At 41.0% G+C, this 16,441-nt stretch overlaps 1 protein-coding gene across 18 annotated transcripts in view; it reads right to left on the bottom strand.

Moving 5' to 3' along the window:
- Positions 1 to 16,441, bottom strand: part of LOC141286722 (NACHT, LRR and PYD domains-containing protein 12-like) — a 123,634-nt gene that overhangs the window by 50,422 nt on the left and 56,771 nt on the right. The window lies entirely within an intron of this gene.

Below are 16,441 nucleotides of genomic sequence, written 5' to 3'. Positions count from 1 at the left end.
TTGCCACAGAGATGCGATTAACTATGATATCAGGCTGCAAGCACTGATCACTGATCTGATTATCTCCTCGAAGTGGACCGTTCACGGTCCAACCCAGAATGGTCTTAATTGCATAAGGGCCCCCGTTCACTGCATGAACCACTTCCCAAGGTTCCAGAGCTTGAGGGACGTTAGTGCCGATCAGAAGGTCTACATCAGCATTGATCTCTGGCATTTTTATATCTCTCAGATGAGACCATCTTTGGAGGTCTTTCGAGCATGGAATGTTACCTTTATGAACAGGCATACTCTTCTGAGTAAAAACCTCAGGCAGGCCACAAAAGTTGTCTGAATCTAATCCGGCTACTTCCAAGTCTGACAGCTTATAACTGTCCATCACTTTCTCTTGTCCCATAGTTCTAAGGAGAATTCCCAGTTTCTTTCCTGTAAGATTAAGCCGATTCATGAGTCGCTCTGTACAAAACGAAGAAGTACTCCCTGGATCCAAAAATGCATACGTGACAAAAGTCTCTTGCCCTCTCTTGGATCTCACCTGAACAGGCAAAATAGAAAGCGTGCAGTCCTGTTTACCGGCCCCAGTCAAACCACTGGACTGAACTGACACCACAGGACCTTCCTTGGTCATTTCCAAACCACCGATGGCCTGAGTCGAACTCTTTTGTTTAGCTTTGGAATGGATATGCAACAACGTAGGGTGTCTATAATTGCATATTCTACATATCAGTCGCTTTCTGCAATCCTTACTCATGTGCCCAACGCACAGACATCCAAAGCACATACGATTTTCTTTCAAAAAAGACATTTTTTCATCTTGGGTCCTTTTATCCAAAAGAAGACAAACATCCAACGAATGTCCAGCTCCACAAAACAAACAAGCTTTCACTAGTGAATTCTTCTCCCTTTTATTCACAGACTCGATTTTCTTCTCAGCAGGTGCTACAGCAGTAGCAAAGCTACTGCCTCTAGCCTTTGAACCAATTTGAGACTTGACCATTTTTAATTCTTTTCTTCCTGTTGCAGGTATATCTTGGATATTTCCAAAAAGAGGATCACTTGCTATCTTGACCTGTCTCTCAACAAACTCCACTATATCCAAAAATGTAGCTCTGCGATGAAACTTCTCCTGAATATCACTAGCCACACCTCTCCAATGATCCCGCAGCTTATAAGGCAGCTTTCTCACAATAGTTTGCATATTTGTAGGTACATTCAGGTCACTTACGGCGGTCCCCATAGAGTTGCAACATTCACGTAACATTAGACTGTAGGCCCGTAAAGCCTTGATATCTTCAGCTTTAACCAATGGCCATGAAAGCACCTTATTCATATACGCGGAGGCTACTTTAAATGGATCGCCAAAATGTTCCTGAAGTAATGACTTTGCCTTAATGTATCCATGAGACAGTGGCAGATGTTGACAGCTTCGGACCAAATCCCTGGGCTGTCCTCTTGTATACTGCTCAAGGAAATATAGACAGTCCTTTTGACTTTGTGTTCTTCCCTCTATGTTGTGTTCAAATCCTCTTATGAAGGTTTGATACTCCAATGGATCTCTGTCGAAAACTTGTAAATCCTGCTTAGGTAATAGAAAAAGTGACTGTTGCCCAACCAATAAAGACGTAATTTGATTTTGCCTTTCCAAAACTGTGAGAAAACGCTGATCAGAGTTATTCACTGTTACAGGTGCAACTTCAGATTGAAGGCTAGTAACTGGTGGATGAAAAGCACCCCCTGACAGAGTGAGGAGACCATCATTATTCATGACAGCAGGCTGAAAAGATAAAGTGGATGGATCATCTCTGGTCACAACAGCAGGCAGCCCAATTTTGTTGTATGTCTTGGGCTTCACAACAGCATAACCTGAAGGCGCAGCTTCATCTTCAGCTTCTGCAGCTGATGGTTGAGTGTTGAACTCAGGGACAAATGTTGCAGCGTCATGGCTTAACTGTGGTTTCTTTCCTCTTTCCGAACAGGAATTCATCCCATCTAATCTCACAGATGCATGAGACGCGCAAGATATTTCTGAAGCCCTGAACACGCTTACTTTAGCCATAGACGCTGCCAGCTCCATGTCCAGATCGAGCTCCTCCTTCTTCCTCCTCAACAGTTCTTGCTGTTCCTCCAAGGCATGCTTCTGACTCAGCAGCCTTTGACGAGCCTTAAGAGCAGCTGTCTCAGCCTCAGCCCTCATTCTAGCTGATGATGCAGTAGACATAGATTTACTCAACACTGTACTACGTTTCTTTGACCTCACTGACACATTAGAAACGCTATCACTTGGCCTAATATCATCTTCTACTGTATTTTCCATAATTCTAGATACATGGGCCTCATTAGCTTTGGAAACGGTAGATCGTAAACATGGGGCATCAACGCCCTCTACAGATATGTCTGGCGCATTCAACAGCCATTTATTTGTCTCTTCGACAAAAACGGTGTAGTGCCTGGAGCCATCAGACATGAAATAACTAGTTATATTCCTTAAATGACTTCTCCCCCATGATTAACACCTATGTGCTATGAGCCAGACCTTTGGTCACTATCTAGCTCATCCCCCCACCATCAAGATAAGACTCCTACAGGAATTCAGGGAAAGATAGACTTTCCTTATTCAGACATGCAGTCCCACATACAGTTATATAGAAATGTACATGTATCAATGTGTTACCTTTTCTTATATTGTTGTTTCTGTTATGTATGTCGGCCTCAAACATTAATCCGCAATAGGTGAATTATTGTGCATGCTAAGACTCTCACATTTAGAATCACTCAGTCAAACGAGAAGATACATAGATCATGTTTGGTGTCTATGAGCAGCATTTATTATTCCCTAAATGTTAATGTTTGTGGCATCTTAATAACTCCTTGCTTTATAGGTATTATTGAACTTTTGAAAGTTTTGTGGCCAAACAACCAATCAGCTTTCACATGCGAAACCCCATTGTGAGAGACAAAGACTTTCAATCTTCCCTCCAAAACTCAGATCAACCGGATTGGACAAGGTCCAACTGTGGGCGTGAACGACCTACAGGTTTATAAACCTTGCCTCATCTCTCTTTTGCTCTTGCCTTCGGGACACAAAGACACGTCACCCGCACCTCCCCCCAGATCCATGGGGGGGGGGGGTCTCACCTAGCGGAGGAGATGATGAGGCCTGCAATACTGGAAAGGACTTTCTGAACTGAACACAAACGGAACAATGCACAACAACAACAAGCTTGCAAGTATCCGTCCTTTCTACAAACGTAGATAGCTGCGTTTAAGGCGTTTTATAAAAGAAACGATTTCAGGATGTTCAGAACCGTTTCATTCCTGTCCCTTTGCAAACTCACTTTCTCTCTCTCTCTCTCTCTCTCTTACTCTCTCTCTCTCTCTCTCTCTCTCTCTCTCTCTCTCTCTCTCTTACTCTCTCTCTCTCGCGCGTTCTCTGTCTATTTGTGTTTTATGTACGTTTGTCTATGTGCGATCGTTTGTAAGTAGAATAGTTTAATAAACAACCATATATTCACATATAATGATTCTCTGTGCTGAATGCTTACATTACAAAGTCACTTAAACTGTTTCGATCTCATATTGCTACCTTAAGCCCTATTCTGTTCAATTGTTTTAACTCCGTTCTGGTTAGTAGAAATGCGTTGCCGTGACGACGGGCCAACGTCAGAGTAATGGGTATCACTGAACAATTTGCTGGACAAAGAAACCAGTCGATATCATTATTACTGTTACTGATCAGAAACTGGAAATTGCGTATATTTAATGACGATTATTATACACGATTTCCTGTGAGTTAAACTACTTTCCCTGACTGAAATGTATGTTTTAAATAACTCATTTCATCCTATTCATTGGTTATAAGACCTGGTGGAGTTTGCAGTGTATATGTGATGAGAGGAACAGTCTCATGCATATACACACATATATTGATCATCTTAAATTCTTTGAGCTAACCAAAATTCTCTACATTAATTGGTGGAGAATGCGGGCAGTTTTAAACTATGTGATGTGAGCAGCTCAGGAATAATTTGTGTGTCTGCATGCTTGTGTATTCAAACTCGGCTCGCGACTCGCGTCTCTTTTGTTTGTGTGTGTGTGTGTTAGAACGGTGTGGCCAAGCCCACCTTTAACACCTTCACAGATGTTTGAGCCTCTCGCACAGAGAAACTAAACCACTGTTGAAGATGTAACTTAACTGCAGTTTATATATTGACCCTATAAAACGAAGAAATCTTTTATAGAGCGTCCTAAATCCACCCTAAATTGAGCGAAGAAAACCTCAATTTTTGCGTGAAGAAGCTGATTGAGCGATGTTCCTCTTTCACCTTACAATGGCCATATCTTTATATTTTGAGTGTAGATAGATTAGCCATTGATGTGCACTCCAATGCTAATCAGCTATCTTGCTCCTTTGGGTTAAAACCTCGGCTTAGCTAACTGATTAGGTTGACCCCGTTTGCTCATCGAATAGATTTAATATAGTAAACAACTTCGCGTTATTACTGTACAAATCTTGATCGAGTGTTATTTATTTGTTTTGTGCAAAGCACACACAAGTCTTGTGTCAGCAGGCTGACTCAAGATCAAGGTGCACGCATCGTAACTAAGCAACCTTTTAATAGTGTAAGCATCCTATTAAGTTAAAGTTTGCAAAACACATGTACCTGTGTTCAGTAAAACGGACACAAGAAAGATACACCCGCGATCACGCATCGCCATGGTAACTGCGCTTAGATGCGCGTTCAAATCCACACAAGGTGGAATCTGAAATCCCGCATAAAAGGTATTTCCTTCTATTAAAAGATAGAAGTCTGTCTAAAACCTCTTCCAATACCTATGCCTGATTTCATATTATTTTTATTTTTTTCTTTTTATTTATTTTTTTTTCTTTGAGCAACAACGCTTATAGATAGTCCCAGTCAGTCTCTCCCTTCTCTTTTCCTTTTGATGTTACATTATTAATTATTGTTATTTAAACCATAATGATAATTAACATAATGTATGTTTTTTCTCTTGTGTGTGTGATTTAATTTTAATTATTTCACCGCCTTAGATTCAACTCTCTCTTTAGCAATTATAATTGTATTTGCTCATTTTAAATTTTGATTAAACAGTCTTGATTTAAATTTAAACTTTGACCAAATCGATCAAGTTGCACTCTCACTACCCCGGGTAATTCGGCCCATCCCAGGGGGGCCTTTCTCTCTTTTGCTCTCTCAGCTCTGCCATTTCCCAGGTGTGACGACTCCATAGCGCCCCCACCCGGTGGGCCCCGTCACTGACCTCAGGGCTGGCAGTCAGCTCACTTTCTCTCTTTTGCTTTAACCCTTTATACCTCTCTTTCTGATGGATTTTGTTTTTATTTCTCTCCCTATTAGAGACTGAACCTGTCTGAACATCAGTGAAATCTTTTGGTAACTACACCGATGAACTGAATAGCTCTAAAGTTAATCGCTCATCATTAAGTTTACTCATAGTTTCCTGTGTTTACCCACACAAACTATCTGACCCCTTCTTTACAGCTAGGATAATAAGCGTTTAGTTTGCGTCACCATCTGATGACATCAGTTAAGTGCGCAACACATAACAACATTTTAGCTCATTAGTTCTGTACGGACTTGCATTGGCTCGTTGTGCTTTGTCTCTCCCTCTCTATTTGTGTCAACATGTCACCATCCAGTCTCGCCATCCAGTCCAGACAAGGCAAAGATGCCATCCTGCCCTGGGTCTAGTGACTACAGCCCCTGAGCGGAGAACAGCCGGACGACCACGCACACAGGCGAATGGATCACGATCCAGTCAAGAGCTACGGCTGCAGAGAACCAATCAACTCATCTACAGCCCGGACCATCAGTGACCACGCCCTCAACAAGATCGTCTGACTAAAGCCGCAGCGGAGAAAGCTTCACCCACGACGGAACCAGGACAGCGCGCAGAACCGCCTAGACCATCTGGATGTTCAGAGATAGCGGATGAAGAGGACAAGGACCTACACGAGGAGAGAGGAGAAAAGCTTCAAGACACGCCTGCAACACCCCCACAGCCTGAGCGCAGAGAGCAGTACAGGAGAACACTCCTAAACAGCGGAAGCTCTCTTTACAATGAACCCAGCACACCTTAAAGAACTCAAATTCTTGCAGATAACAATATGAACAAACAGGAGAGCTCAACACAAAATCTCTCCCGGGCTTAACAGCCCACTGTTCACACCTCACACGCCAGCAAGCTGGCCGGGAATCTGACAGCTGTCACCACAAAACGCTGTCTTCCTGAACACTGCAGTAGGCCACAACACACGCCTGTCTGCAAAACATTGACTCTTAAGCAAGAACATTGCCCAGTGTGACCACGAGACAGATCTGCTTAGCTCCACCTCCAGCTAACAGGACCCCAGCCATTTGTCCCAGCAGTCAAAACTGTCAAAACTGAATACAGCAGCTAAGAACACGACTGCTACGACCAGCATCTAAGCCTACGTGAGACAACGCGACAGGCACCAAGGGAAGATGGCATCAACGCCAGAAAATCTTTCCCCTCAGATATCCACATCACACTGTGAGTCACCACCCAAATGCTACAGCCTTCTTCCGTACAGCGGTTGCTCGATTCAGCGGACTCTACAGACCGCCGGAAAACAGCCAAGCACCAGAAGGCAATAAAGATTAGCAAAGTGATTGTCCAGCTGCCCCATGCCAAGGGGGGGACGTCTGACTGACCAAGGTGAACAAACATACAGTGGTGTATGGGAGCTGAACACGCAGCGACATCACTGTGTGGGAGTGATCTGAGATCAGTGCAGGCCAACACTGAGGACACCTGTGCTCTGAACTTAACCTGGAATAGACAATGCAAAACCTGCTACGTCCTGTTTCTCACAGCCCTACGATACTCCCTCAACTGCGAGAAAGCCTTGCTAGATAAGATTACTCCCAGATGTTTACACTCTGGCGAACGAACTACCTGCATTCACCAAAAGGGGTCACTGTTCGGCTCAAAACACAGTGTGGCTAAAACCCTAATGCTGCACACACATTCAATGGAATAAGTGAAGCAGTGCCCACTCTAGAAGCCACACCCCCTTTCTGAAAAGTAATCTTTTGCAGTGTACATACCATTCAGGTATTTCAAAGACTTTAAACAATTCCGTCATGAAGAGCCTAAGGGAAAATGGCCACTCAGAAGTGGTGCCATGCTGCTCTCCACATATGACGATGATGCAGAACTAATGTCATGTACAAGGCTCTCAGCAGAGCCCAGCACCCAGATGACAACAGCTGCGCTGCACAAACCATCCAGCGATGTGCCAATCGCACCAAAAGACAGAGGGAATCACAGAGACCTGCCACCAACGTGTGATGTTTATAACTATCAATGCCTGCAGACCAAGGGTCCCACGCACACAACCCATGTGCTTATAGACCAAAGAGCGAGGCAAGACACGCCCAGAGCAGGTACCTAGTGGAAAACGACAAGCCTGTCCCACTGCAACACCTTAAGCCGGGCCACATGACATCACAGCACGAGTGACGGCAATCGGATCAACCCTTGTGTCGCAGCGACTCACAAGAACTCCCTCTTAAAATTGCTAACCTGCATAGACCCAAAGTAGACTAAGCTCAGTTTCAAACAACAACACTCAGTTTGAAAGAGCCGAGCATCAACACCTGCTTCAGACAAGCATTGCCATCACAATAGGAACATTACATGCTATTCGTGGAAAAACAGTGAAAGGCCCAAAAAAAAAAAAACTGAGGGATTTTGTGGCTGCCTAAGGTTTTCAACAACAAAAAACCCACCCACCCAACCCAAGCATCGCTTCTAAGCCACAAGCAAACCCCTCACGCTGCTACGCCGACTGCATCACACCCATGCACACTGGCTCCACCTACAAAATAGCTCTGCTAAAGCAGCCTCTGCCAATGCTGACACTCAACCTTGCACTGTCCGACCACACTAAGGCACTAAGCCGAAAACAACTCAGTGATGTCACACACATGCGGCATCTAGATGACACATCCTCACATTTGTTCCTGATAACCAAACACCGCCACAGCTCCCAGCTTTCCAGGAACAAAGGGGGGTCATTGCTGATGTATGCCCAAGATGCACCGTGCAGAATACACCAGAGTACCAAAGCCACTACCAACGCAAAGTGGCGCACTGCCAAGCATGCAGTGACAGAGGACATCAGAATATGCTAAGTTTGATGCCAGCTCGAAACCAGCGGATTTCAAACGACACAGCCTCTCTACGATGCAAAGCAGTCAGTCGACGAGAAACATCTGTGAACGTTTACCACCAGATGGCACCAGAAACGACACCCGTGTCAACTAAGAGACCACCCGTGTAACCACCTACACTGCTCACCAGTACTTCAGTGAAACATGCCCGAGTGCGACACCTGCATCCAAAGAGCGCAGGTAGCCAAAAGCATGCCGCAGCCAGCGAGATTCACAATAGGAACTGTGAACCAGCGTGTCTCGGACATCCAGCCCTGCCACTCACCAGGACCAACTGGAGACTCAGCAGAGTACAGAGAACGGCATCCTTCAGCCTAAAGCAGCCAACGGCCTGCAATGGCAGAGAAAGGAACAGCAGGACTGCGACAAATGGACAACTCACATCCAGCCTGGACAACCAGGAGCTGAGCAGCATCGTCTTCTCCTTGGCCCACACCCCCAAGGGCCTCAGACAGGAGGTAAATGAACTGAACCTGCAAGTCTCCGAGTACCAAAGTTAACCGACACCCACAAGGACAGCTGGACACGCCTGCTTTTCCAGAACAGAGTTTCTGATGCTAACAAAGAGCTCCTTGAATGAAACTCCACTGAGAAGTACTGAAAGATCAACTTCTGACTCCCTGCCCAACGCAACACCGCATTAGACTTCCTAAAAGGAAAAAGCATCCCATGAGACCAGCCGACACCTCAGGAGCAGCCAGACAATGTTGAATGGAGCAACGGGCCCACAGGCCCAACAGCAAAACCCCTACCAACACCACTCAGACCCGCTCAAGTCAGTGTCGACACCCCCAACATCAGACGCCTGATGACATTTGAGCAAAACAGCGGGATAACAGACACCTGCTGGAACTACCTGCCCTCTCACAAGTGAGAGTCCAACCAGCGATTCCAGACTGCAGGGACCACAGATACTAGATAACAACCACCTGACACAGACCAACCTGGGTCAGGATGACAAGTGACAGTGCCTCGACACCTGTTGCACAAAGCTCGAGGACCCATACCTTGCCACTGTCTACATTATCACACCTGATAACGTCGACCACGGCACCACAGCCACTCCTTGAAGCACCAACCTCCAGAGAGCCACCTCTCTCTTCCAGCCATGAGTGCCGGGTGCATGCCTGATTGTTCCGCACCTTTGACGTCGCTCGCTGTTGTCTGTTGGACGGACAACAACGTTCGAAAGAGGGGATATGTAGTGCCTGGAGCCATCAGACATGAAATAACTAGTTATATTCCTTAAATGACTTCTCCCCCATGATTAACACCTATGTGCTATGAGCCAGACCTTTGGTCACTATCTAGCTCATCCCCCCACCATCAAGATAAGACTCCTACAGGAATTCAGGGAAAGATAGACTTTCCTTATTCAGACATGCAGTCCCACATACAGTTATATAGAAATGTACATGTATCAATGTGTTACCTTTTCTTATATTGTTGTTTCTGTTATGTATGTCGGCCTCAAACATTAATCCGCAATAGGTGAATTATTGTGCATGCTAAGACTCTCACATTTAGAATCACTCAGTCAAACGAGAAGATACATAGATCATGTTTGGTGTCTATGAGCAGCATTTATTATTCCCTAAATGTTAATGTTTGTGGCATCTTAATAACTCCTTGCTTTATAGGTATTATTGAACTTTTGAAAGTTTTGTGGCCAAACAACCAATCAGCTTTCACATGCGAAACCCCATTGTGAGAGACAAAGACTTTCAATCTTCCCTCCAAAACTCAGATCAACCGGATTGGACAAGGTCCAACTGTGGGCGTGAACGACCTACAGGTTTATAAACCTTGCCTCATCTCTCTTTTGCTCTTGCCTTCGGGACACAAAGACACGTCACCCGCACCTCCCCCCAGATCCATGGGGGGGGGGGGTCTCACCTAGCGGAGGAGATGATGAGGCCTGCAATACTGGAAAGGACTTTCTGAACTGAACACAAACGGAACAATGCACAACAACAACAAGCTTGCAAGTATCCGTCCTTTCTACAAACGTAGATAGCTGCGTTTAAGGCGTTTTATAAAAGAAACGATTTCAGGATGTTCAGAACCGTTTCATTCCTGTCCCTTTGCAAACTCACTTTCTCTCTCTCTCTCTCTCTCTCTTACTCTCTCTCTCTCTCTCTCTCTCTCTCTCTCTCTCTCTCTCTCTTACTCTCTCTCTCTCGCGCGTTCTCTGTCTATTTGTGTTTTATGTACGTTTGTCTATGTGCGATCGTTTGTAAGTAGAATAGTTTAATAAACAACCATATATTCACATATAATGATTCTCTGTGCTGAATGCTTACATTACAAAGTCACTTAAACTGTTTCGATCTCATATTGCTACCTTAAGCCCTATTCTGTTCAATTGTTTTAACTCCGTTCTGGTTAGTAGAAATGCGTTGCCGTGACGACGGGCCAACGTCAGAGTAATGGGTATCACTGAACAATTTGCTGGACAAAGAAACCAGTCGATATCATTATTACTGTTACTGATCAGAAACTGGAAATTGCGTATATTTAATGACGATTATTATACACGATTTCCTGTGAGTTAAACTACTTTCCCTGACTGAAATGTATGTTTTAAATAACTCATTTCATCCTATTCATTGGTTATAAGACCTGGTGGAGTTTGCAGTGTATATGTGATGAGAGGAACAGTCTCATGCATATACACACATATATTGATCATCTTAAATTCTTTGAGCTAACCAAAATTCTCTACAACGGTTTTATGTTTTTCAATGCTATCAAACCAAACATTCTGTTTTTCTTGTTCTTCAGGTGGGATCATAGAAATCACGACACCATGAAGAGAACTTGCTTCATTAAACAGGCTTGATATATTTTCAAGATGTCTATTTCTTCAGTACTATCAGCACTTTGCATTAGATCTTTAATCTCTCTAATTGCACTTTTAATCTTTCTTACTTTTGTTTGACGTTCTTCTTGGAGCTTTCCCAATTTATATTCGAAAGCCTTAGGTGTCAATGATATTTGCCTTTTCTCTTTCAACCTGGCATCACTCAACTCCATTTTATTTTGCAAAATAATCCAAAATAAATCACAAAAAATATCTGCTAATGACACTTAACACTGCATACCTTATTTAAACTTCCACTCAGAAACAAGATACGATGCATGGTCTTTGCTTCCCTCTAAATTATCCACAAAAGCTAAGCTAAACTCAACCCTAGTCTTCTGTGCATACTAGCGGTGGGTATTTATGTACCTCTATACCGATAGTCTTGAACCAGACTAACTGTCTTGGGACCAGAACTACGGCGGCACTCCCAAGCGCAATGCTTCACCCGCTTGACGCACAAACCAAAATACTACAAAGGGTAACAAAACAAACAAACAGTACGATCACCTTATGTGAAAGTACCGCTAAGCCTAGCAGGGAATACAATCCTTTTTTGACCAGCAACCCACATTGTTTACAGTGTACTTTTCAAATACAAACGGCTGTAGTAATCAAAAATAAGCGTCAATTGTAACAGTAAATTTGTGAATGAAAATAAGTTTTACACGAGACAAATGCGCGTTCACGTCTATCGCTTAACAACATTGAACAATCAAACATCCAAAGTTAAACAACACTACGTTTGAATCTGCGCTTTGTAAAACTTTCTTTTAACATAATGTAGCGGCATATACTCAAATAACAATATTAAAGCCGCAGCAGGCTAAGACACGAGGAGATTATACTAAAGACGCGCACTCTGAAGCATTACATCTGATGTTATTTTTATTACTCCGTTTCACCAACAGAAGAACAAACATGGATCACTTACTTTGGTAGATGCATTCAGTCAAGGGAAGATACATCAAACGTCACATAGACACAGATAACGATGGTAGTAACGTCATTGACAGTAGTGACGGTCAAAAGAAAGTTTTTCCCCATGCTCACCCTGCAGCCATGCTCCAAACAACCCGCCATGTCCCACAGGTGAACACACACACTAATATAAACACCACACCCCCTCACGGTGCCATAGTTACAAATGACGTCACACCACATGTGCACATACAACAGTATAGAAGGAAAGAAGAAATATCACAAAAGACTAATAAACCCGATGTATGGCTCCTACAATTGGCAAGTAGCAAGTAACAGTTAATTAAGCTGATTCACGCATAAACTGAAAGCAAAGATCGAGAGCCAGATCGTTCAAATAAAGATCGCGACGCATCGGGAATGAATTATTTCTGTAACACTATAAATGACACACCAGTCACTCCTTTATGAAGCGTTCAGAGCTCAGGTAAAAGTTGCGTTCAGCGACTCACTCTTCTTTAAATTTTCTGAGAAAGAAATGCTGGTGAATCTGTGCCATCTATTGGACTGGAGCTGTAGCGACTGCAGAGATAATGCGGCTCAATTTGCAAGAGATACACTACTCCCCAGTTTCATAGACAAGGCTTAAACCTAGTCCCAGACTAAACTGCATGTCTGGGCTGTTTAAACTTAAAGAAACTTGCACTGACTGACCTTAAAATATGTGTTATTTTTATAAACATGCTTAGAAAAAAAACAAAAACAAACAAACAAAAAAAAACATTATTGGTGTGCATCTTAAAACAAAGAAATGAACTGATATATTTTTAAGATCAGTCAGTGCAATTTTATTTAAGTTGAAACAGCTCAGACTCACATTTTAGTCTAGGACTAGGCTTAAGCCCTGTCTATAAGAAAGCAGCATTAGAAATAAATGTATTATTATTATTATTATTATTATTATTTAGTTTTGTGTTTTTATTAAACATAGTTTAACACAGGACAATTAAATAAATGCTGTTAGGACATGTGTCTTGTAGATATCATAATAGTGACTGTATAGTTTAGGTCTGACTATAAGAATGAAATAAACTTTAACTGGCAGTTAACAGGAGATCAGTACCATAGATGAGGTGAAAACATGAGCTATTATCATGAAACAGGACTTTCAGCAGCTCTATTAATATTGATGAGCCTCAGACTATAAACACTCATTAAACAAGCCATTCAGGATCAGCAGCAGATCATCTCACTTTATTCTGAGTGTTTGCTGGTAGAAACTGATTGTTTTAGTCAGAATTTATAATGAAAGCCTATTAATGTGCTCTATTTCTCAAATGAAACAGAAAAAATACCACAAATATAAACGATATTGACAACGATCTTTATCAGAGATTATGTATTGTTCATATTAATCTAAATATACTTCATTTTTCTAATAACTACATTCCTAACAACAAAATAGTTCCCTCTTACCTTCAAAAGCCTTCTTTATATCCCTTTAAGTAACTACACAAACAGCACTGAGAGGATAAAAACAATTCAGATCCCGTGAAAAATTTCGATTAAACTAAAGGTATAAAGTGTATTTTACAATAAATATCGTGACCTGCTCACCTGAGAAAACGCCACACTAAGGCCCCGATCACACCAAACGCGTTTTTGCAGTTGGAGGCGCCTCTTTTGAATGGTTTTCTTTTGCCAGTGAGCGTTCTGCCCGCTGCTTAAAGGGATGGTTTGGAGTAGAATTGACTTCATTGCTATGCACTCCGAAGCCCATCTAAATACCCGATCCAGAGTTTTTTTTTTACCTTAGTCGAACATTTATGGAGATATTAGAGTTTTTCAAATTGCTTGTTACAGGAGTGAATGGTACATGTAATGTATCTCGTAAATTGCACCACTAAACATGCAAGTAATCTTACCAAACTTGTACAGAAGTGTAAATAGGTTATGTACTCAAAAAAAAAAAAAAAAAAAAACACTGCATCAGAACATTTGTAAGTCCACCATGAGTGTTTTAAAAACACGTTTTACCCGAGAACTACTAGTCTCACAACATTGACAATAAATCAGTATATTGATAATAAATGAGAAGGATCTCTGAAAGATCATGCAACACTGGTGTAATGATGCTGAACATTCAGCTTTGCATCCCAGAAATCATTAATATGTGAAAGTAAAATAGAAAACCTATTTTAAATTATAATATTTCACAATATTACAGTTTTTTTCCTGTATTTTTGTTTGAATAAATGCAGCCTTGATGAGCATACAAGGTCTTTTTTAAAGAGCACTAAAAATCATAATTTTAACTCTCTTTCGGTCTTTGACTGTATCTGTCATCCCTCTGTCTGTAACTGATTGTATCATTGTTTTGTAAGGTATCTAATGTATTGTCCTCTTTGTTCTTTTCAATATGGGACATATTGTTTAAATATGCAGTAAATTAATTGTTCAATTGCCAGTTTCAAAAATATATACTGCATATATAGAATACACAAATTAAAGCAGTTTAGCTTAAAAAACAGAAACAGAAAAACACAGCATTGTAAAAAATACAATTATTTCCTGTAATCAGGAAATCCAGGTTAATGCGGTAAATTAAATTACAGCAATGCTGCTGTGAGAATTACAGTAAGTAGCTGGAAACCCTGCAGCTAGTATTTTACTGTAAAATTTACAGGAAAATGTTTACAGTGGTTTCAAACAGTTTTTAACCAGGGACAATCCAAAAACATTGTTTTGCACATCATTTGACATGGCTATTCTAAGAGAAAACACTCATTGCTGAAAAGGTTGTATTATTTTCAAGACAAACCTTAAACTTGTAGTTTAAAATCAATCCATAAAACAGACTTAGACTTACCTCTGTTTCTCTGAGAGACTCACCTCAGACAGAGAGTCCTTCTCTCGCTACAAATATATTGCCATGTACTGTTAGCAAATAGTATGGTAATCCCTTCAGATCATTTAGATCACTCTTTAAAACACAGAGAGAGAGAGAGGCGTGTGTGTATGTGTACATACTGTGCAGAAATTAAACGCTGTGCTACAACATTTAGAAGGAAAAGTTCTTCATTCTACTACTACAGATCATCCATGAACTATTTTAAAGTGAAGTTCTTACTTCGTTAGGAATTGCATATTTATTTATATCTGACCAGAGCTAACAAAAAGAAAGAGATAATCAGAGAAAAAAGATGTTAAAACAGTCAATCCTGTTTTTGAACAATATATGATGATTATTCCAAATAACACATAAATGGGGGAAAATAGCTTGTAAACTAATTTTCACACATCCAAAGCTTATGAAAATTTAAAATGACAGAGAAGATTATTTGATAAATTATTGTAAAATGTGTGCATCATATTTGTAAAGGCTGGGCCAAAACCAAAATGACTGAAACATGAAATCATCCTCAACGGTATCAAACACCTTCTGAAAATTTTAAAACAAAATAAGAACTTCGTCGTTCACTAGTTCTGAATTGTTTAAAAGGTCTAACAACAGTCAAATATATCTAAATACATATATCTTCCTTTCATAAATCTCATTTGGGTGACAGATATGATTTCTTCCAAACATGGTTTTAATCTATTGACATATAGAGATGCTAATAATTTGTAATCTGAATTAAGCAGCATAATTAGACACCAATTATCTAAAAGCAAAATGTCTTTATTAGGTTTTGGAATTCAATGACAGTCTTCCTTTGTGAAGAGATGCCACTGAATTCCAAACCCTAATAAAGACATTTTGATTTCAGATCATTTTTGCTTTTTATACTTGTATAGGGAGTAAAAGATTTTATCACAAAATTTTTAATCTTAAAATATATTAAACTACCACAATAACCAGCAGCGTTATTATAACATTAAAAAATAATGTATGTAGGAAAAGGCACAGTCTAATAAAAAAGAAACTTCTGTCATTTTTATTCCAATCACAAATATTTATCACACAGACAGCAAGTAAAGAGCACAACATTTATAATCACTGAAGCTGTCAGTCAGTTCAATGCAGACACATAACTAACTTATTCTCAAATTAATTTGATTAGCAATGTGTAAAAATGTAAGAGAGATCAAGTAAATGTTCAAAGTAATATGGACATTTCTCATTATAGACTTGCTTTTGACACATTTAAGTGCTGCACTTGACAATCACATTATGATTACATTTGTAGCCTTTAAACTGAAGAGTCAGACAGACTCATCTGAGCTTCTTCCCCCTCTGTTTCACCTTTAAATAAAACAAAACAAATTGCTTGAACGCTAAAGCAACATTAATTATGCAATACCACTCGTTTCTAAAACATAAGCTGCATTACTTTATTGAAAAGACTGAGACTTTACACATTTGCACTATAACATTGATTTCTTTCTCCTCATAGACACAGTATTGAAGCCCTTCTGAGGA

The sequence above is a fragment of the Garra rufa genome, chromosome 15, assembly GCF_049309525.1.
Source record: "Garra rufa chromosome 15, GarRuf1.0, whole genome shotgun sequence".
Lineage (NCBI taxonomy): Eukaryota > Metazoa > Chordata > Actinopteri > Cypriniformes > Cyprinidae > Garra > Garra rufa.
This window is presented reverse-complemented; position numbering and strand designations above follow the sequence as displayed.